General features: G+C 40.5%; 1 pseudogene; it reads right to left on the bottom strand.

The window, feature by feature from the left end:
• LOC145392908 (uncharacterized) overlaps positions 1-18,288 on the bottom strand; it is a 34,915-nt pseudogene extending 16,627 nt beyond the window's left edge.
• Positions 18,289-22,717: the final 4,429 nt, after the last annotated feature.

Raw genomic sequence — 22,717 nt, forward strand, 5'->3', positions numbered from 1 at the left:
GGAGTCGACAGAACCCCATGGGAATAGGCTGAGACTGCTGTTTCCAACCAACTGCCCGCTGGACTACCACCACAAAACCCTGTGGGGAATAAAGCTTGGCAAGGAGCACAGTGTATTTTCACTTGAACTGAAAGAGGGTAAATATAGGCCATATATCACAGTTGGCTCTCAAGAAGCTGTGCAATTCCTCACTACAAAAGGATATGAAGGTATTGTGGTGCAAACCCCCGAGGCAAATGAAACATATATATATATATATATATATATATATATATATATATATATATATATATATATATATATATATATATATATATATATATATATATATATATTATTATTATTTAGAAATCCAATGTGGGTAGAGGCAGACATAACGCTGTATGATCAAAGAATACTATGGGCATACAGAACCACAGTGAGGGTAGAGAAAAGGAGCCAAGTGGTGGCTCTCATAAAAGGAGAAGTGGCCAACACAGTATTTGTAACAGGACTCGTATACAGGCACACAGCACAGTATGTGAAGGAGCCTAAAAGCTGCCTAAGATGCTCCAGGTCGGGGCATAGAGCGTGGAGTTGTCAGCTCAACCCTAGATGCAGATTCTGTGGAAGAAAGCATCACTCAAAAACCTGTGGAAATAAAATTAGGGATGGAATGACAATACCTAATGTTTTATTTAATGAACTCACACTAGTTCCAGGTGACCTAAATGTACGACACAAAGCACTGGAATTCGCTAGTAAGATTAATGCAAACGGTATGAAACTCTATCAATTTCTGCAAGACTATCCTGAAATAAAACTGCTGGGGACACAACAAGCAACTTCACACAGAGAGGATTAGATTATGCATTTATTTTCAATGTGCAAGATTTGGCGGGAGAGTGTGAAGTCACACCTGAACTCGTTAGCGACCACTTCTCGCTTAGTATTAAAATACCTTTGGGAAAAGGAGAGTACAGTGATAACAGAAAATGGATAACACTGCCAAAAACAAGAATTAATTATTTTCTTGTTGCCATCAAGAGTGATGTCATTCAGCCAATATACTGTACAGTAGATAAAGTCTATGAGGACTCTGTTGAAGCAAAAGAAGATATACTTTAAGAAAAACCCAAAGTTACATCAAAAAGTCCTTGTCAAGGAGATAAATATTATAAAGACCCATGACTAAGGAAGTGATTGCCGATGTTAAGAGTGGCTCACAGAAAATAGGAATAATCAGGAAGGAATAATCAAAGTAGAGTTGCGTTGTTAAAAGCAGCAAAACTATGCAGGCAAACTAGGAAAGAAGTACAAGGGGAATACTGGAAGCAGTTTGCAAATAGGATAGGAAACAGCAAAAATATTAGTGAGATATAGAGGGAAAGAAGTAAAGTAAGAAGAAAGTAAGTCAACAGTATTGCACACCGCACACCTCAACCCTGAGATTCTAGCAGAGGAACTAATGGCTACCTGGGCGGCTGAGGTAAGTAATGGGTGTTTGCCTCAGGCCGTCTTGGAGGCATTACAGGAATGGCAGGAATTCAGACGAAACTGTATAGTCAACGCTTTAAATGTGGGAGATACTTCTGGAGATGAGAGTGCTAAATATGAACTAAGAGCTGCAGCAAACAGGAAATCCACAGCTCCGGGAGAAGATGGAATAACTTATGATATCCTGAACTGCCTGACAAGCATGGAAGACAGTCCCTCTTGGACCTTTGTAATTTATGCCTTAGGGAGGGTCAGCTACCAACAGCATGGAAGAAGAGTCTTATAATCCCTGTACCCAAAGCTAATGGAGGACGGACACCTGTCTCTCTGACATCATGTTTCTCAAAAATGATGGAAAGAATAATGCTGGAGAAACTATTGTATCTCACTGACGATAAGCTTAGTGATAATCTGTATGGATTTGTGATAAGCAAAGGAACAACTGATGCTGTGATAAAGTGTATGTCCAATGAATCTGATACTGCAGGGTGTTCACTGATCTCAAGGGTGCATTAGACAAAGCTGAAGGTGAAGTAATACCAGACGAATTAACCAACCTGGGAGTCAAGGGGAAACTATTGCATTGGGTGGGTGATTATTTTTTTGGACAGAGAGCCCAAGTATGATACAGGGTACACTTTCCCATGAGAAACAACTTGAGTTAGGTACATCTCATGGGAGAGTTCTAAGCCCTACGATGTTTAATGTGCTAATGAACAAAATAGCATGTACACAATTAGCTCCTAAAGTTACAACAGTTACCCTTGTCTATTGATAATATGCAAACTGCATTAAATCATTTTAGCACAAATACAGCACATGGGGCTTGTAATTAATGAAGAAAAAACGAACTACCAGTGTCGAGCTATTAGTAATAAACAGTTAAAAAATAATGAGAAAAGTACAGGGAGAGTGAGAAGTTATAAATACCTAGGAATGTACGTTGGTTATACAGCAGAAAGTAAGGCAGCAGAGACAAACCACCTCATAACACAATGCACAGCATGAATGCAACCCTTGAGATATACAGCAGAAAGTAAGGCAGCAGAGACAAACCACCTCATAACACAATGCACAGCAACAATGCAACCCTTGAGATATACGGCAGAAAGTAAGGCAGCAGAGACAAACCACCTCATAACACAATGCACAGCAACAATGCAACCCTTGAGATCTTGGGCCTGGAGTGGTCCAGGTGTTGATGTGTCCGTCCTAAAAGTGATGTACATAAACACTATTAGATCAGTGACTTAATAGGCCAGTCCTGTCCTCTCTTGCCTTGATAAAGGAAGACTTGATAAACCTGAAAAGTTGCTGAGCAAAACAATGAGAATAATCCTGGCTTGCCCCAGAAATGCCAAGGTAGATGCCATGAAAATGGAGCTAGGATTACCAAGCATAAAAAACAGTGGAGGAAGTTAGTATTGTAGCTGCCATCTGGGATATGAGAACGAGTGAGGGTAACAAACTACTCAATAATGTCAAAGATTACATAAGTCAAGTCAGAACATCCTGCAAACAAGGCAAGAGAGGCATCATAAAACAGGTGCTGAGACCCAGGCCTGGGGTAATAGTAATACGTAATAGTAATAGAAAATTACAGCATTTTTTGAGTAATAGGAAATGTAATTGTAATAGACCGAAATTTGTATTCATGTAATAGTAATAGTAGAGCAAGAGTAATGGAAAGCAAAGTAATAGAGTAATTCTATCACGTTCTATCACACCTGTTCGCTGCGGTCTCATTTGCAACTGATAACATGATCAAAACATTACTGTAGAGCTGTGACATTCTGTAGTGCTCTGATGAACGTCACACAATCCAAGCTGACAACGATCAACATTCAGATGACGGAGTACCGATTCAGATTTTACTGAGTGTCGACAGTGGAGTGTCGTCAAGCAAGTCGGTAGGTCTTACATCCTGTTACGGAAGAAATTGAACCTTATTAGTTTAAGTTTAATGCTCACTTTCACCTTGTAAATGAGTGTTAATTGAAGTGACTACAGATACTTACTTTGTTCAACTTGCATGTATATTTCATGTTATTTTCTAGGTCACACAGTTGACATGTCGAGCATTTGGAATTATTTCACCGTTTGCAAAGTGACTGAGACACAAAGTAATTGTAACAGTAAGTGTAATACATACGAGTAATTGTAATAAAAATAGTAACAGTAACAGACACTGGAACGTTGTAATAGTAATAACGATAGTAATAGCTGGGCTCTGAAATAATAGTACAGTAAATGTAATAGTAATAGAACAACCGTAATTGGCCCCGTCCCTGCTTAGAACATACACAATTACAACCTACTCAGCACTTGTGTACATCAAGGTAAATCCCCAAAAGTACCGCCATGGGAAGAAAAGGATATAAATCTAGATGTAATGCCCTTCAACAGGAAAAAAAAAAAGACTATACGATACTGACGTGATGAAAACAATATTTTAACAGCACATGAATACTGTGACAGGTAATGACACAGACCATGTTTATTTTGATAGATCAGTAATGGATAATGGCAGGGCAGGGTGTGGGATCCTGAGAAGAGACTTGGCAATAGATTATCAGATGGCATTTCATTAATACAAGCTGAACTAAATGCTATATTGCTCGGTTTAAAAACAGTAAATGGTGAAGGGGATGTATGCTTCTCCTGTGACAGTCGAGGGGGGCTAGAGTCATTAAAAAGTAAAATCCAGTCCATTAACAAGTCTTGGAATGTAAAAATATATTTCATAAGCCAAACTCAATAGGAAGAAATGTTAATTTTTCGTGGCTACCATCTCATGTAGGGATAACTTGTAATAGAAGGATAGATGCTATTGCCAAGAATGCCACAGGAAGGGATACTAGTGATACTGAATGTTTCCTAACCTTATGAAGACCAGAATCAGAAAAACACAAGAATAAGAGAACTGAAAATCATAGAGAACAAATATGCCCAATAGCAACACAATCAAACATTATTCTCAGGTACTAAACAGCACTGATTTTATGTGTGGGAGATCCACTAATGAAAAGAAAGATGCTATATGTACAAGGCTGTGAATGGGATATGTGTACAATTGGCAATTAGGTACTAAACAGCACTGACTTTATGTATGGGAGAACTACTAATAAAAGGATAGATGCTGTACGTACAAGGCTGAGACTGGGAGTAACAACAATACTATGAAGCATGTTTTTGCCCCTGTTCACAGTCAAGGTCACACCCTCCATCATTATGTGTTACAATGTCCACTACTAAATACCTACACAAATAATATTTACAAAGTAACAAAACAGGTAATATGGATGTTCTGTGAAGATAAAAGAGATGAATTATTATGGAAGTGTAAAAATTTTCATCATCATCATCATCATCATCATCATCTAATCCTGTGTTGCTCCATGAGGGGCGTAGAAGCCCGGGGCTAGGCAAATTGGTCCGAACATTAAAGATGAGAGTGACCAGCTTCACTTCCTGAGTGGCATTACGTGAGCAATAAACCCCAAACACCCCTTGCATATAAACCTGCACAGGCTCAATCCGACTGGAGTGCCTTAATTACCCACTAAACCACCAGGTACCATAATTTGGTTATATGGTTACCACACAGTGTAGCATATGGTTTCCTGGTGTAGAGGAAACCATTTGGTTTGTCACTCAGTGTAGAGTCACCCATAGGCAAAAGGAAGAGGAAAGAATGAAGGAAATACGGTACAGGGAGTGTAGAGATATCCGTAGGCATAAGGAAGAGGAAAGAATGAAGGAAAGACAGAAGAGGATGGAAGGAAAGAAGGAAGGAAGAGAGGAAATGGCAATAACCTACGAGCAGCACTACATCGAGTGAGTGGATTGTGAGCTTTCCCACTTACCACCATAAATGTTCAAAAACATAATCTATCCATCAATCACCCAATCCTACGTTGCCCCATGGGGAGGAACATAATCTGTAATGGGTAAAAACAGCTCTTATTTCTGCCGGGCAGTATGCCTAATTAGTAATTAGTGTATGTACAGGAGCTGTAAGGTTTACATACCAAGTGTAAACATGCTTGTGTTGCTGTATTCTAATTTATTTGTATATGTACAAAGGCAAAGCCACAAATATTTTTACATGTAATAGTGTGCACATTTGAGCGTGTGTTTACACAATCCTACATTTGTATGTGGAAATTTTAAACAATGATGGGTTCATGTAAATAATAAGATATTATGTGGGATTGTCAGTACTGTACTGTAATACTAGCCTGAGCAGGGAAAGTAACCCTAAGCTCCTTTACCCTTTTGAGATTTTGTATTTTTCATTGTAATGAACGTAATACTAATCTCAATAAATGCTTCATATTCAAAATTGAATTTCTTTCCAAATGGCCAAACCACCTCAGTGAATTTCTCCTAACGCTTCCTATCACATCCACATCCACACTACAACGCTCCTTCACTTCTTCATTTGTCAGTCAGTCTCTCCATGTAACTCCACATGCTCCTCTCAGATAACACATTTCCACTGCTCTCACTCTTGACTTCTGTCCCTCCAACTACGTCCAAGCTTCATTTCCATACATTAGAGTTGACATCATAGAACTATCATGCAGCGACTTTTTTTTTACTTCCATGCTCACTTCCCTATTTCTTATCACTGCTTTCAAGGAACCTTTAACCTTTCTTCCCTGCTGTACCCTTTCAGGCACTCCATCCTCCAAACTTCCATCCTTACTCATCACACTAACCAAGTACTTAAATGCACACACATTTTCCATTTCCTCATCATCTAACCTCACTGCACACTCAGTTACTTCATTTCTCTCGAAGATCATAACTTTACCCTTCCCTACATTCACCTTTAGATTTCGTTTCCCAAACATTTTCCCAAACTCATCCACCAAGCCTTGCAGCTCCCCTTCGTCTTCACTTAACAACACAGTATCATCTGCAAACAACAGTAGTGGGAGTTTCCAAACACTGCCCTCTCTCATCAGGGCCACTCTAACATCCACTGCACTACCTGGTATCTCTTTTATAACCCCATCCATATACAGATTAAACAACCATGGAGACATGACACATCCCTGTTTCAAACCAACATTTAGATAGAAAAATTCACTCAGTTCACCATCCACACACACCGCAGCTTTAGTATCCTCAAACATACTCTGCACGACATTCAACAACTTCCCATTTACTCCATATACAGGTGCTCTTGATATTATCTACTTTAACATGGCCTAAAACTGCCAACCCTCCATCTTGCCTTTGTTTTTAACTTGGCCTAACATTGCCATCTCTCCATCTTGCCCTTGTCTTTAACCACCTAAAACTGCCATCCCTCCATTTTCTCCCTGTGTATATGTTCAGTGAAATGGTGAACTTCGTACATGTCTTTGGGTATGAGAAGATATACTCCGTTCACTCTAACCTTGCCTAAAATTGGTATCTCTCTCCTTTTCATATTAACATGGCCTAAAATTACCACCTCTCCTCTGGTCACTTTAAATTGGCCCAAAACTCCCATCCCTTCATCTTGAAAGCTGAGCCATAACAAGACTGCAATATAGTGCTAGCTATGATGCAACCCCGTAAAAATATATATAAATAGGTATACAATGATAAAAAAAAAAATACCACATCGTACCTATGAAGAAGACAGTTACAGATTCACTCTTGTGTAGGTACTGAAATTAAACATGATACAGAATACAAAAATGCAGCTGGGTATAAGAAATTATATAAGAAGAGCACATTCCACCATGAAGATGTCTAATAATTCCTGCCTACAGCTATATGCACAGTGGTGGCAACTATCATCCACTCACTTGATGTAGTGCTGCCTACTTCTTCCTTCACCTTTATCATTCTTTTTCTGTGTCTGTCCTCCTCTCTTCCTATTTTTCAACATTATCCACTCACTCGATGTAATGCCGTCTACTTTTTCCTTCACCTTTATCATTCTTTTTTTCCTGTGTCTGCCCTCCTTTCTTCCTATTTTTCCATCTTTCTTGCAACTTTTTATCACTCTTTTTCCTTCTTCAGGTAGCTTTACAATGAGTGACAAGCCTAACAGTGTCCTGTAAGACAGGAAAGTCCAACATTGAGCGGTAACCATATAGCCAACCCATATTTGTTCTCTAGGTGTCAATAAGTGGGTTGGTGGCGGGTTAGTGCCCCTCCCGGTAAAATAACTAACTCAAAGTCAAACAGCCACCCCTTACTGGATTATGGGACTTGGCTATATAGAGTGGGAGAGAGAGTCAGATGCAAAAAATTATTGCATCATACCTGTACAAAAAACTATCACATCATACCTGTGAAGAAGACAACAGCAAACCCGCTCATTTAGACAGAGTTATCGGAGTTTTAAATTGATAAAGAATACGAAAATAGCTAGAGACATAAAATAATACAAAATCTGTACATAATTCCTGCCTACAGTTAGATGCAAAAAAATTATCTCATCGCATCTGTGAAGAAGACAGCCACAAACCTGCTCTTTTGGACAGAGTTATCGGAGTTGAATTCAGTGCGCACACTGATGTCCTCGGAGGTGATGGTGGAGGGGAGACGCTGGCCGCACAACACCCCATGCTTCCTCATCTCCTTCACCCCCAGCTTGCTTCGGATGTCCACACTGTCGTCCTCAGTCTTGCTGGGGACACCCTCACAGGGGTGAGGCTACGGCTGGCTGGGTTAGGCTAGGATGAGGGAGGGCAGAGTCGAGGTTTCGTTAGGCCAGGTTTGATTATGTTTGGTTAGACTGGGATGGGTGAGGTTTGGTTAGGCTGGGATAGATGAGGTTTTGTTGGGCTGGGATAGGTGAGGTTTGGTTAGACTGGGATAGGTGAGGTTTGGTTAGGCTGGGATAGGTGAGGTTTGGTTAGGCGGGATAGGTGAGGTTTGGTTAGGCTGGGATAGGTGAGGTTTGGTTAGGCTGGGATAGGTGAGGTTTGGTTAGGCTGGGATAGGTGAGATTTGGTTAGTCTGGGATAGGTGAGGTTTGGTTAGGCAAGGATAGATGAGGTTTGGTTAGGCTGAGATGGGTGAGGTTTGGTTAGGCTGGGATAGGTGAAGTTTGGTTAGGCTGGGATAGGTGAGATTTGATTAGGCTGGGATAGGTGAGGTTTTGTTAGGCTGGGATAGATGAGGTTTGGTTAGGCTGGGATGGGTGAGGTTTGGTTAGGCTGGGATAGGTGAGGTTTGGTTAGGCTGGGATAGGTGAGATTTGATTAGGCTGGGATAGGTGAGGTTTTGTTAGGCTAGGATAGGTGAGGTTTGGTTAGGCTGGGATGGGTGACGTTTGGTTAGACTGGGATGGGTGAGGTTTGGTTAGGCAGGGATAGGTAAGGTTAGATTAGGCTGTGTGTGATTAGGCTAGGAAGAGGGAAGACATGCAAGAGGTTTAAATCAGCTAGGTTAGGTTAGGTTAGGTTAGGTTTAGTTAGGTTTGGTTAGGTTAAGTTAGGTTAGGCTGTACAAAGGATGACACTGGGCTATAGAAAGACAATGACTGTGTTTACCTGGTCAGGTGTGTTCTTACCTAATTGCTCTTACCTAATTGCATCCTTACAGGAATAAGTCAAGCTCGTACTGTCCCGTGTCTTAAACCATTTTTATCGTACATATCCTTAAATTTATGAACTGTTTTGGCACACACTATTTCATTCGGTAGTGCATTCCATTGATCAATTGCTCTGTTTAGGAAACTGAATTTCCTTACGTCTTTATCACCTCTCTTCTTATGCAGTTTTTTGCAGTGTCCTCTTGCTGATGCTTCTCCATATGTTAAGTAATCATTTATGTCTATTTTCTCCTTCCCTGATATGCACTTATGTAGCATTATCATGTCACCTCTTTTCCTTCTCTCCTGTAGTGTTGGTAGATTCAGTTTATTTAGTCTTTCTTCGTAGCTTAGGTCCCTTAAGCTTGGTATCCATCTTGCAGCGGCTCTTTGAACTTTTTCAAACTTGTCCATATGCTTTTTGAGATGACGACTCCAGACTACTGATGCATATTCCAGGGTTGGTCTAATGAATGATGTTATTATCCTTCTTAGCATGTCTTCATTTATGTATGTGAATGCTATTCTCATATTTGCAAGCAGTGTATACATGTTCCCTACCTTCTCGCTGATGTGGTCAGCCGGAGATAGTCTGTTATTGATAATCACACCTAGGTCTTTCTCTCTTTCTGATGTGTATAAGGTTTTATTTCCTAACTTATAATCCCAATCAGATCTTTTTCCACTTTTACCAAACTTGATTACATGACACTTGTCCACATTGAATTGCATTTGCCATGTACTACTCCATTCATGAAGTTTATTTAATTCTTCTTGTAGCTCTTTGCAAGAGTCTTTGTTAGTAATTCTCCTTTGTATTTTTGCATCATCTGCAAACATATTCAGATAGCTCTCATTTCCAGTGTTACTGTTTATATCATTTTTATACACTAAAAACATGATTGGTGCCAGCACTGAACCCTGTGGTACTCCACTAGTCACTTCTTTCCATGATGAGTAGTTTCCTCTTAGTACTGTCTTCATTTCTCCTTTTATGAGAAAGTCTTGCATCCAACAAAACAGTTTGCCTCGAATTCCTCCTTGATGGTACAGTTTCCATAAAAGTCTTTGGTGTGGTACTGTGTCAAAAGCTTTCTTGAAATCTAAATAGATACTGTCCACCCATCCTTCCCTTTCCTGTATTGTGTTTGTTACTCTGTCATAGTAGCTCAACAGATTAGTAAAATGATATACTTTTTCTGAAACCAAACTGTCTTTCTGTTATCATACAGTGATCTTCTAGATGATTTACCCAAGCTTTTCTTATAAGCTTTTCTAATACCTTGCTTACAACACTGGTCAGTGATACTGGTCTGTAGTTGAGTGGATTTTGTCTATTTCCTTTCTTGAATAAGGGGACAATATTTGCTTTTTTCCAAATATCAGGTAGTTTACCTTGACTCAATGATTTCTTGAAAATTAAAAATATTGGTTTACTTAACTCCTTTGCACATTCTCGTAATACCCAACATGAAATTTCATCAGGACCATTTGCTTTTCCTCTGTCTAATCTACTTAACTCCTCCTGTATTACTTTTTCTGTTATTTGTATATCTGGTAGTATGTGTGGACATGCGTGTTCCACATAGTCCCTCTCAAAAATTTTTTCTTCTGTAAAACCTAATTGGAAATTCTTATTTAGTGCTTCACAGATATCTTTCTCTTGTGTATAAGTGATTCCCTCATCCGTAATGGATTGTATTATATCTTTTACTTTGGTTTTGCTTCTGATATAGCTGTAAAACAGCTTTGGTTGATCACTATTTTTTTTATTATATCCTCCTCAAACTGTTTTTGGGCTTCCCTCCTTATTCTTGTATAGTCGTTTCTTGCCTGTTTGTAATTATTATACGCCCTTTCACTATTGTGTCTTCTGTATCTATTCCACAACAAATCTCTTCTTTCTTTTGATTTTTTACATTCTGTATTGAACCATTTCTGTATTTTCTTATCTGCTTCTTTGTGCTGTGGGATGTACTTCTAGACTCCTATTTCATAAAATTCACAGAATTTTTTATATACAGCATTTAAATCTTGTCCTCTAAGCTCATTTTCCCAATCAACTTCTAAGAAATACTTCTTTAGGCCTTGATAATTTCCCTTTTTATAGTTTAGGCTCTTTTTGTAACTGTCATTGCTGTTTACTATGTCATATGCTATCCTGAAGTTAAAATTTAGTACTGCATGATCGCTTTTGCTGAGTGGAGGGTGATATATTAAACTGTCAATATCATTTTGTTGCCTAGTAAATATTAGATCTAGCACTGAAGGTACATCAAGTTCTCTTTTTCTGGTGGTTTCCCTCACATGTTGCGTTAGGAAAAACTCTTGTACTAGATCCAGGAGCTTTTGGTCCCAACAGCTTTCTTGGCTAATTATATCTAGAGTATTCCCATTTATATTTGTATTGAAATCCCCAGTTAGTATAATTCTTTCCGATTTCTCTTCCATTTTCTGTAGCAAGGATCTTATACTTTGAATTGTACTCTCTGCCAGGTCCTCATATTCGTCTCTTTCCCATGTGTTTGATCTGGGTGGCATGTACAAATTGGCTACAATTACTTTACCTTCAGATGTGTTGATCTCTACTGCAATCAGTTCTACTTGTGATGGTATATCTAGGTTTATTTCCTTGACTTTTAGATTTTTCTTAGTTAATATTATAATTCCTCCTCCTATTTTTAAATTTCTGTCTCCTCTCCATATATTGTATTCCTCTAAGTTTAGTATGTCATTGGATATCCTTGGTGTTAATTTTGTTTCAGTTAGGCATATTATTTGTGGTTCATTTTCTCTGACATAATCATTCATCTCTAGTAATTTTGATACCATTCCATCCACATTTGAGTACATCAACTTTATCATTTTGTTTATATACTTGTCATGACATGGTTCTACTACCATCCTCCTTTTTCTTCCATCCTGTTTGTGAACCACTTTCGTACCTGCAATCCTATTACTTTGTAAAAAAAAAATTCTTCTTCTCTCTTCTGATCTTCCCTCATTTTTTGTTTTTGCTTTCTCCCTCTTCTCTTTCAGTAATTCCAGTTCCTCATGTGTTAGGCATCTTTTTATCCATACATTTTTGAACTCCTCTTTTTCCATAAGATTCTTTTGCATTTTTTAGTATCTCTTCCACAGTGTTTGCACTCTGGAAAGTCACCTTTAGAGGTCTTGTCTTGCTTTTCTCGTATTTCCCTAACCTTTTGTGTTCCTCTATGTCTTTTTTTTTTTTTTTTTATGCGAGGAAGAAGGAACCAAAGGCCATGAGCCCGCAGTAACAGTTCCCTCCAAGAGAAAAACAAAATACAATAGAGAGCCAAAATCAAGATCCGATCATTTTGAGATGCCTGGACACACTGCGTTTGAAAGACTGGAGATCATAGGCAGCAGGAAATACAGACAGAGGGAGACAGTTCCAGAGCTGACCTGTTGCATAAATGAAAGACTGGGAGTAATGGTTAACTCTTGCATTAGAGAGTTGGACAGAAAAGGGATGAGAGTTTGCTGCCAGACGGGTGCTACGCGCCCGTCGTAGAGGTGAAGGAATGCACGCAGACAGTTCAGAGGAGCAGTGACCATTAAAATAGCGATAGAAAAGAGATAAAGATGCAACAGTGCGGCGAAGAGACGGAGGTTGAAGGGAGTCAGTAAAAGGAGGAGAGTTAATGAGACGAAAAGCCTTTGATTCCACCCTATTGAGAAGAGCTGTATGTGGGGAGCCTCCCCACACATGAGAGTTGTACTCCACCCAGGGGCGGATAAAACCCCTGTATAGAGTCAACAATTGTGCAGGGGTAAAGAAAGAGCGGAGTCAGCTTAGCACACCCAATCTCTTGGAAACAGATTTTACAAGAGATGTAATATGATCTTTCCAAGATAAGTCCCGAGTAAATGAAACCCCAAGCATGTTCAAGGATGATGCAGGATTAAGCTGAATATTATTAAACATTAGTGGGTATACCTGTGGAAGATTTTGTCGGGTTGATAGGTGTAAGAACTGAGTCTTAGATGCATTAAAGACGACCATATTATTTTTACCCCAGTCAGAGATACGAGCCAAGTCAGACATTAGGTGTGCCATAGCCTCATCCCTAGTTTGTTGAAGTAACTGTTGAGATGGGCGTTGCGGGAACCGAATGGAAAGGTGAAGGGTGGAGTCATCAGCGTATGAGTGGATAGGGTTAGATGTACACCTTAGAAGGTCATTGATGAATAAAAGGAAGAGAGTTGGTGATAGGACAGAGCTCTGAGGAACACCACAGTTGATAGATCTAGGAGAAGAACGATGGCCGTCTACAACAGCGGCTATAGAACGACCAGAAAGGAAGCTAGTGATGAAGGTACAGATAGAAGGATAGAAACCGTAGGAGGGCAGTTTGGAAATTAAAGATTTATGCCAGACTCGATCGAAAGCCTTTGAGATGTCAAGTGCAATGGCAAAGCTTTCGCCAAAGTCCCGAAAGGAGGATGACCAGGAGTCTGAAAGGTAGGTGAGAAGATCGCCAGTGGAGTGTCCCTGACGGAACCCACACTGACGATCGGAAAGAAGGTTGTGATAGGAAAGATGCCTTAAAATTTTTCTATTAAGAATTGACTCGAAAACTTTTGAAATACAGGACATTAAAGCAATTGGACGATAGTTGGAGGGTTGGGAGTGGTCACCCTTCTTTGGGACTGGCTGAATGAGAGCAAACTTCCAGCAAGAAGGAAAGGTACAAGTTGACAGACAAAGGCGAAAGAGTTTGCCTAGGCAGGGTGAAAGCACAGAAGCACAGTTCTTGAGAACAACAGGAGGGACCCCATCAGGCCCATATGCCTTGTTAGTACTGAGGCCAGTGATGGCAGAAAATACATCCAATGAAGAAATTTTAATGTCAGCCATGAGGAAGTCAGAGGGGGGAAGTGATGGAGGAACAGCACCGGAATCGTCTAAGGTGAAATTGGAGGAGAAAGTCTGTGCGAAGAGATCTGCTTTATCAGTAGAAGAAATAGCTACAGAACCATCAGAGTAGAAAAGAGGAGGGAAGGATGATGAGGTAAAGTTGTTAGAAAGATTTTTGGCAAGGTGCCAGAAGGAGCGGGAAGAATTCGAGTTGGAGAGTTGAGAGCATTTAGTATGGATGAAATTATTTTTAGTAGAGCGAAGAACAGACTTAGCACGATTCCGGGCAGAAACGTAAAGATGATGTGATTCAGGGGTGGGTTGGCTCCGGTACCTTTTGTAGGCCTGCTCCTTGTTGCGGACAGCATTAGAACAAGCGTGATTAAACCAAGGCTTTCTTGCGTTAGTCAAAGGATATGAGAAAGGAATGTATGCTTCCATGCCTGAGAGAATAACCTCCGTAATGTGCAAGGCACATTCAGATGGCTCACGGCCATGGAAGCAATAATCATTCCATGGAAAATCAAAGAAGTACTGCCTGAGGGCCTCCCAGTCCGCGGCTCCAAAATGCCACAGACGACGTTTCCCTGGAGGGTCCACAGGCCGTACCGGAGTGATAGGACAGGTTAAGGTAATAAGGTTGTGATCGGAGGAGCCCAACGGAGAGAAAAGATTAACAGAGTAAGCAGAAGGATTAGTTGTGAGAAAGAGGTCAAGTATGTTGGAGATCTCTCCAAGGCGGTGAAGGATACAGGTAGGGTGCTGTACAAGCTGCTCTAGGTCATTAAGGATAGAAAAGATGTAGGCTTGTTCACCAGGTGGATCCGTGAAAGGAGAGGAAAGCCAAAGGTGGTGGTGAACATTGAAATCTCCAAGAATAGAGATTTCAGAGAAAGGAGAAATGGACAGAATGTGTTCCATCGTAGAAGTAAGATAGTTGAAGAATTTTTGATAGTCAGTAGAATTAGGGGATATGTAAACAGCACAGATATATTTATTACAGATTTCCTCTGATACTTCTTTCAGTAAGCTCATTACATTTGCCATCTCCTTTTTGTCTCTTGTGATCTTGTTTTTTACTTCTTCCTCTTCTATACCAGTGATTACTATAGATTTGTTTATCTCTACTGAATCCCTGACTAACTTTGGATTGTTTTGAATTATTCTTTTCACTTCCTTTTTAATGCTTTTTTCCTCCATCCTTGTTTCTAAGTCTTTTTTTACTTTCACCATTTCAGCATTCGTGGTTTCTACATCATTTTTGTAGCTTTGCACAGCTTCATTCACCTGTGTTATCTTCTCAGTATCACTGCTCTGGTCCATAAGACTGCTTCCTTGCCTAATTGTCTCTGTGTCATTTTTGAACTCTTCCATAACACTCTCGTGATTGACTACTGTACTTGCCATTTCACTCACTTTCTTCCTAAGTGTACTCAATTCCACTGTTAGTTCACTGATGGTTGTGTCTTTCTTATTGGTCTCCCTTCCTAGTTTTTCTATCTCTTCCTTTTGCAAGTGCATTTGCTTCTTTATTTCATCAATTTCATTTTTGAAAGCCATTTCTAGTTTGTGTACACGTTCAACCAGTCCATTGTGAGTCTCCACTTCAACCAGTTCTTGGTAGAAATCGTCATTTTGCTTTTTACTTTTATCCTGTTTCTTTTCCAAATTTGTTTTACTAAAGTATGTATTCATTTTGCAATACTAAAAGAACAGAGTATGTACTTACAGAGCATGTACACTTTCCCCGCGTTGCTGTAGTCTAAACAAACCCAGCTGACTCAGCGCATTTTTTTCCTCATGGTTCTCTTTTCTGTTTGAACAAGTCTTGTTTAAACTTATTATTTTTTCCTTTTAATAATGAAAAATCATTTAGTCTAACTTGGTACAGAGCTTGACTCATACAAAGATACTAATTTAGGTAATGCCACTGGCCGTGTTGGTTTGGTACGGAGTGCCGATGTCGGACGTCTGCATCTGATGACACCCTCTGTGTGTGTATGTGTGTGTGTGTGTATAGTGAGGAGTATGTAAATGAATGTAGTGTAATGTGCAAGTGTATGATGTGTGTATGTAGTGTGTAAGTGTATCGAGTGTGTATGTGGCGAGTAAATGTATGGAGTGTATAAGTATATATGTAGTGTGTATGTGCATGAAGTGTTTAAGTGGTGTAGTGTTTAAGTGTGTGTGTGTGTGTAATTCACCGGGTCGGTCAGGATCACTTGATGGTCGTGATGGTCAGCTTTTACCCTCCCGGAAGGGAGCTGAGAGCTCAAATAGTCCGATCTAACGGCAAGGCTGTGACCTTCACACACGCACACACCCGTCCCCTTGCTCATGGGGGACAGTAACCACCCACTTCGTCAGTGAAACTTTTCGCAACCTGAGCGAGGCGCGAACTCCCATCCACCAGTTGGCAAGCGAGAACGTTACCACTGCACCAGCGAGCGGTGTGTGTGTGTGTGTGTGTGTGTGTGTGTGTGTATGTGTGTGTATGTGTGTGTGTGTGTGTGTGTGTGTGTGTGTAAGTGTGTATGTCGTGTGTAAGTATGTAAGTGTATGTAGTGTGCAGGTGAAGGAAGTGTGTATGTGGTTAGTGTGTATGTAGGGTGTAAGTGTATAGAGTGTGTATGGTATGTAGTGTGTAAGTGTATGAAGTGTGTGTGTAGTGTGCAAGTGTATGAAGTGTGTATGTAGTGTGTATGAAGTGTGTAAGTGTATGAAGTAAGAGTATTGAGTGAATAAAGTGTGTAAGTGTATGAAGTGTGTAAGTGTACAGACTGCAAGTATATGTAGTGTGTAAGTGTATTAAGTGTATGAACTGTGAAACCACATGAAGTGTGTAAGTGTATTAAGTAAGTGTATGTAGTGTGTAAGTGTATGTAGTGTGTAGGTGTATGTAGTGTGTAAGTGTATGTAGTGTGCAAGTGTATGTAGTGTGTAAGTGTATTAAGTGTATGAACTGTGAAACCACATGAAGTGTGTAAGTGTATTAAGTAAGTGTATGTAGTGTGTAGGTGTATGTAGTGTGTAGGTGTATGTAGTGTGTAAGTGTATGTAGTGTGCAAGTGTATGTAGTGTGTAAGTGTATTTACCCACCCCATCCCGTCGACGTATGGGTACATTGCAACGATTTGCATTTGCCAGTCCCGGCGATGTACCAGTACGTCGTGCAATTGCAAGGTCCCTAATTTGCACAATTTTCAATTTTTGCTCGTGATTTTTTGTATGTATACACGGGACACCTTCCTCTATTCCTCTACAAGATGCCAAGCAGGGACAATGCCTTACACCGCGTAACCTTCCCCCTCCCCCCCTCACGCCATTGTCTTGGCAAAGGACCTGTTACCAGTGACCTGGCTAGTAAAGATATTCAGGGCCAGAGTGATTCCCCAATCGATGACAATGTGGAGGACAATGTTTACATAGCATTAGAAGAAGAAACAGCCAGAAATAATGATCAGGTAATGTGGCAAAAAAAGGTCAGGTATGGTGATTAGTTAGGAGTGAAACAATGCTTATAATGCCTTTATTACTGCTTGAAAACCAATATACTCTCATACTACATATACATTCGTACCAAGTAAATAAATAAATGCCGTTTATGAGTGGATAAAATAGTTACCCTCCCATAGAACTCGTTTTCTTTGGTGCCAGCATGTTAGAAAACCCAGTCAGGTAAGGAGGAACTCCTACCTGGATTGGGTACTTTAAACCTCATGTGAGCGATTTCTCTATGAATTTTCGATGTTTCTCACCAAAAGCGAAGGTTTTAGCCAAAAAAAATTTTTTCGAAAATACCTCGGGACTGGGGGATGTCGGAGGTGCGGAAAACCTTGGGACGTGACGAGTTAAGTGCATGTAGTGTGTAGGTGTATGTAGTGTGTAGGTAGTGTGTAGGTGCATGTAGTGTGTAGTGTGTAAGTGTATGTAGTGTGTAGGTGTATGTAGTGTGTAGGTGTATGTAGTGTGTAGGTGTATGTAGTGTGTAAGTGTATGTAGTGTGTAAGTGTATGTAGAGTGCAGGTATGTAGTGTGTAAGTGTATGTAGTGTGTAGGTGTATGTAGTATGTAAGTGTTTGTAGTGTGTTTATAGTGTGTATGTAGTGTCTAAGTGTATATAGTGTGTATGTAGTGGGTAAGTGTATATAATGTGTATGCAGTGTGTATGTAGTGTGTAAGTATATGTAGTGTGTAAGTATATGTAGTGTGTACAGTAAGTGTATGTAGTGTGTATGTGTATGTAGTGTGTAAGTTCAGGCATGGAACCTGTGACCCTATCCCACCAGCTGTGGCCAGTGGCTGTGGCAGTGGCTTGGGGACACCCTGCCAGGACAACTACAGCGACGAGCACACCTAGGCACTGTACCTGCGGCACCATTATACACCCACTGATTGGCCAGCCTCCTGGGACACTGTACCTGCCCCACCATTATACACCCACTGATAGACCAGCCTCCTGGGACACTGTACCTGCCCCACCATTATACACCCACTGATAGGCCAGCCCCCTGGGGCACTGTACCTGCCCTACCATTATACACCCACTGATAGACCAGCCTCCTGGGGCACTGTACCTGACCCACCATTATACACCCACTGATAGGCCATCCTCCTGGGGCACTGTACCTGCTCCCATATATATATATATATATATATATATATATATATATATATATATATATATATATATATATATATATATACAGTATATATATATATATATGTAAGTATGAAGGAATCAACGGCCAGAAGCTCACAAGATTGTCCCTCCAAGAAAAACAAAAACAAAACAGACAACCAAATTCAAGATGCTTTTATTTTGAGATGCCTAGACACAATGCATTTAAGAGACTGGAGGTCATTCGTTGTAGGAAATTCGATCAGAAGAAGACAGTTCCAGAGCTGACCTGTTGCATACATGAAGGACTGGGAGTAATGGTACCACAATGCCCTGTACCCTCTAACACAGATACAAGCCCCCAAAACTATGCTGGCAGAGCCCACGTCATGCCTCCCCTCAATAGGTCCGCCACTAGGTAGGGAGGCAAAGTTTTCTGTCCACATGCCTTTGCTGGCTCGTGTGATATGTACAGCACACGTAGGGTAGTGCATGAAATAGTAGGTGATGTAGTAAGCTATGTAGTGAGGTATGTTGTGAGATATGTACAGCATATGTAAGGTAGTGCAAGAGACAAGTTAGTGATGTACTGGGGTATGTTGTGTGATATGTACAGCACATGTAGGGTGGTGCAAGATATAGTTAGTGATGTAATGGGGTATGTTGTGTGATAGGTATAGCACATGTGGGGTAGTGCAAGGGATAGTTAGTGATGTAGTGGGGTATGATGTTTGATGTGTACAGCATATGTAGGGTAGTGCATGAGATAGTGATGTAGTGGGGTATGTTGTATGATATGTACAGCACATGTAATGTAGTGCAAGGGATAGTTACCGGTAGTGATGTAGTGGGGTATGTTGTGTGATACGTATAGCACATGTAGGGTAGTGCAAGGGATAGTTAGTGATGTAGTGGGGTATGATGTGTAATGTGTACAGCATATGTAGGGTAGTGCATGAGATAGTGATGTAGTGGGGTATGTTGTGTGATATGTACAGCACATGTGGGGTAGTGCATGAGATAGTGATGTAGTGGGGTATGTTGTGTGATATGAAGAGTGCATGAGATAGTAAAACTGCTTGGGAGAGTATGCTGGTATATTCTCCATGTTAGTGTCACTCTGAAAAAGGTCAACAAAAAGGGGATGGTCAGGATATCCTGATGGCTAGTGAAACAGCAGCTTCAGTCCTCCCTATCACCAGCATTCCCATTCCCCTGGGCAGTATCACCCTCATGGGCTGGTGCTACAGCTAACTCCTTATATCTCTGTTGTTATGATGATAGATAGATTGAGATGGTTTGGCCATGTGGAGAGGATGGAGGATGACAACTGGGTGTCTAGGATGACAAGTGTTAACACTGGGGGTAAGATTGCAAGAGGTAGACCAAACAAGACCTGGGACGAAGTCATAGAGTTGACCACAGGGATAAGGGACTGAACAGGGAGGCTGCCAGAGATCAAACAGCATCGAGAGCCACTATTAGGTGACCAAGGCCGACGCATGGAAGTATGCTGAATCCTTTACAAACAATACGAAACACAATCAGGTAAAGAATAAGTAGTAGTAGTAGCAGAAGTAGTAGAAACAATAGCAGTAATAATAATAATAATAATAATAATAATAATAATAATAATTCATCCATCCATCCATCATCCAATCCTATGTTATCCCATGAGGAGCGTAGGAACCCGGGGCTAGGCAAGTTGGCCCTGACATTTAAGACGAGTGACCAGCCTCTCTCATCCCTGAGTGGCATTACGTGAACAATACAGTAAACCCAACCTTCCCTTGGATATAAACCTTCACCGGCTCAATCCGATTGGAGCGCCGTAATTACCCACTAAACCACCAGGCACCACCTTCCATAATTACCTAACTACACTAACAGCTGAAAATGCGTTGGGAAGTTATCAGGTAAAACAAATGCACTACAGTACTGTACTTAACTGATCAGACTTCTGCCACTCTCCTCCAAGCAGTCAAGGTCCCTCCGCTACTTGAGTTCTCCATGATCGCCCCCCCCCCCTTAAACCAGAATCAGGCTGCCCTCTCTCTGAAACCAGGCTGTCCTGATACTTCGTTCACACCCACACGAACCCAGGGCCGCCATAGGAACACCATTGCAGTGATTGTAGAAATATAGTACCAATGATTCTGAGTAGAAAGTTATACAGTAGATAACACTACTACTACTACGACTACTGCTACTACTACCACTACTACTACGAGGTACTACCACCATCACTACTACTACTACTACTAGTACTACTACTTGCCTAGGATGGTGTCTTATGCAGTCCATTTTACATAGTTCACTGGCAGGACAAGATAATGATATAGCTAGTTATCCATTCAACAGCAGTTCTTCGTGACTAGTAATATATTCTAGTGTTCATCTATTGTTAACACTCAAAACTGAAGATGCTAAGCTATTTTAAACCCAAAGGAGCATAGCAGCCTATTTTGCCAGACTTTTGTTACGGCTCAGTTTTCAAGATAGGAGGACTTGACTAAGATTAACTTGCAGGATTCCAGGGGCTTGAATGGTGAGTGAATGGGAGTGTGGCTCATTCAACTGGGCAAACTCTGGTTAATATCTCATTATAACGAGTATTTTCTGGCTCTGCACCCTACCTCACCCTACCCAGGGGTGAGGAAAGAGGTCTGGATGAAGATGATGATGAAGATGGAGGTGACGAAGATGGAGAGAAGATGGAGACGATGGAGATGGAGATGGAGATAAAGATGGAGATGGAGATAAGATGAAGATGGAGATGATGGAGATGGAGATGGAGATAAAGATGGAGATAATGGAGATGGAGATGAAGTTGATGGAGATGGAGATGAAGATGATGGCGATGATGATGATGATGATGGAGATGATGATGATGATGGGGATTAATCCCCGAGCTAGACATCATCAGATCAAACAGCTCTGCTAGGAGAGCGCTACCCCTCCCAGCACAACAGCCACCGGGCGTGACGCGAACTCGCAACCTCACGATTATGAACCCAACACCCTACTGATGGTGATGGTAATGGTGATAATGATGATGATGATGATGATGATGATGATGATGATGATGATGATGATGGCGACGATGCTGCTGGTGATGATGATGATTGCACTAACACACCAGCCACACATTCTTGCTCGTCTGGCTCACAGCTCAAAATATGAAGGTGTGGTTGCATCTGACGAGCCGTAGTTATGAGTCAGGAGGGAGGCCTTGGTTACCATACTGCTTTTACTCTAACTTGGCCTAAAATTGCCATATCTCCATCTTAAATGCTGAATCGTAATGCGACATTAATACTGACTACACTTTGGTATCAAATAACTGGAAAGGATGGTAGGGATCTTTAAGAGGTTGTTGCATTGAATATGTTGAGCCATAGTTAAGGAATGTGTCTCCTTGGTTACTAGCCAAAAATTACCCTCCCATTCTGACTACACTTGGCTATAATCTTAAAAGACGCCAGGGATCTTGTTGCTTGGAATTAGATGAGCTTTAGTTAAGGAATATGTCTCCTTGGTTACTGTCCAAAATTACCTTTCTAATCAAGCTACACTTGGCCATCAAGTAACTAGAAGGGGCTGGGGATCTTTGTCAGATGAGAAACTACTTATAACAAAGGATTTATATAATTTAATTGTTAAAGTTAATATACCTAACCCCTCCAGAAAAGCAGAGTGGAAGTAGCAAGCATAAAATAATAATAATAATGATAATGATAATGATAACAAAATTATAATAATAAAAAATTAATAATAATAATAATAATGATAATAATAATAATATAGTAGTTGTAGTCGTAGTAGTAATAGAAGTAATGATAACATTACAACAACAACAACAACAAAAACAACAATAATAATAATAATAATAATAATAATAATAATAAAGGCAGAGTATAAGAGAGAAGTGGAGGAACGATTGGGGAAATATGAATTGGAGCAGATGGGGGACGTGGATGGTGTGTGCAGGATATTCACAGAAGAAATATGTGCAGCATGTGATGTGGTGTGTGGGATGAAGAGAAGACGGAGGGGGGTGCAAGGAACAGCGTGGTGGACTGAAGAGGTGAGATAGGCTGTGGCACAAAAGAAGAAAGCATACAATGAATGGATGAGAAATAGGGGCGTGGAAGAAGTTGAGAGGCGGAAGAGAGAGTTATATGTAGAA

Source organism: Coenobita brevimanus, chromosome 3 (genome assembly GCF_032717465.1).
Source record: "Coenobita brevimanus isolate Jiangsu-jjx chromosome 3, ASM3271746v2, whole genome shotgun sequence".
In the NCBI taxonomy this organism is placed as follows: Eukaryota; Metazoa; Arthropoda; class Malacostraca; order Decapoda; family Coenobitidae; genus Coenobita; species Coenobita brevimanus.